The sequence below is a fragment of the Sinocyclocheilus grahami genome, unplaced genomic scaffold (genome assembly GCF_001515645.1).
Source record: "Sinocyclocheilus grahami isolate Dianchi unplaced genomic scaffold, SAMN03320097.WGS_v1.1 scaffold4230.1, whole genome shotgun sequence".
Classification (NCBI taxonomy): Eukaryota; Metazoa; Chordata; class Actinopteri; order Cypriniformes; family Cyprinidae; genus Sinocyclocheilus; species Sinocyclocheilus grahami.
Genome location: NW_015509208.1, coordinates 15,201 through 16,263, shown reverse-complemented (window position 1 = coordinate 16,263; position 1,063 = coordinate 15,201). Strand labels below are relative to the sequence as shown.

General features: G+C 34.4%; 1 protein-coding gene across 1 annotated transcript in view; it reads left to right on the top strand.

Annotated features, from left to right (window-relative positions):
* The first annotated feature begins 6 nt into the window (after positions 1–6).
* Positions 7–1,063, top strand: part of LOC107576723 (single-pass membrane and coiled-coil domain-containing protein 3-like) — a 3,443-nt gene continuing 2,386 nt past the window's right edge. The window contains exon 1 of the mRNA XM_016262864.1: positions 7–69. The gene's annotated coding sequence lies outside the window, so the exon portion shown is untranslated. The remainder of the gene's footprint in view (positions 70–1,063) is intronic.

The following is a 1,063-nucleotide window of genomic DNA, read 5'->3' as shown; positions in this document are numbered from 1 at the left end:
GGCCTCTTTTGCTTTCATTTTAAGGTAACGAGAAAGGAGAGATCACAAAGGAGTCTTCAGCACCAGGCTGTGAGTTTTTTAAAGTCCTTATAATTTCTACACATTCCCACTCCCAAAAATTTGGGGTTAATACGCAGACACTATGGGCACTAGCTTTAGCCCTATTCAGACGGTAAATGTTTCTCATGTGGAAATATGTAACAATACATTTGCATAGCACCTCAGTGATAAAACTTCAAGTGTGCTCGGTTGCATGATTGTTTGCTGTGAATAAAATGGCACATGCTTAAAATAATGAGAATAAATTCATATTTAATGTAGTAATAGTTTCCTATTAAATTATTTTCTATGTCCTGGTTAAAAACAGGAAGATAGATGTGCTATATACAGTAGTTGAAATGGTTTGTCTCGCATTTATCTAAAAAATTATTAATATGATGTAAGCCTAAAGCTGCTTGGTTGATGTTTTTGATGCATGCAATCATATACATATTTTAAAATGTAATTGCACACCTGTTTCTGCCAGAGTAATGGCCCTTTTCTCCTTTTTGTTCAGCTTCTACTCACAGTGGAGAAGCGGTGTTGAAACAGTTTTCTTATAAACGCTTTCCAATAATTCTATAATAAATGCATCTTTAAAATGCGTGAAAATTACAGTGAAGCTCGACACTCATATGATAAAAATTGGGAAATAGCATTGTTTCTGGTGACCGATTGTGTCATGCTAAAGTGTATATCTTTTGAGTGGGATCATTTTCAGAGTTTAAAACCAGCAGTGGAAGTAAAGAATTACTACTGCTCACATTACTGTAATTAAGTAGTTTGTTCATGGATTTGTACTTTAAGGAGTATATTTTAAAGCCTGTAATTTTACTTGTACTTAAAGGTGACCTATTATGCCCCTTTTCACAAGATGTAACACAAGTCTAAGGTTCTAATGAATGCTGTGTTTTACTCAAAGTTGAACATTCTTCAACTCTTGACGACCGTTCGGCACGCTCCTGGCGTTTTACATTTTTCAATAGATTTCAATTACAATGCATATTTTTAAAGGCCGTTTTCT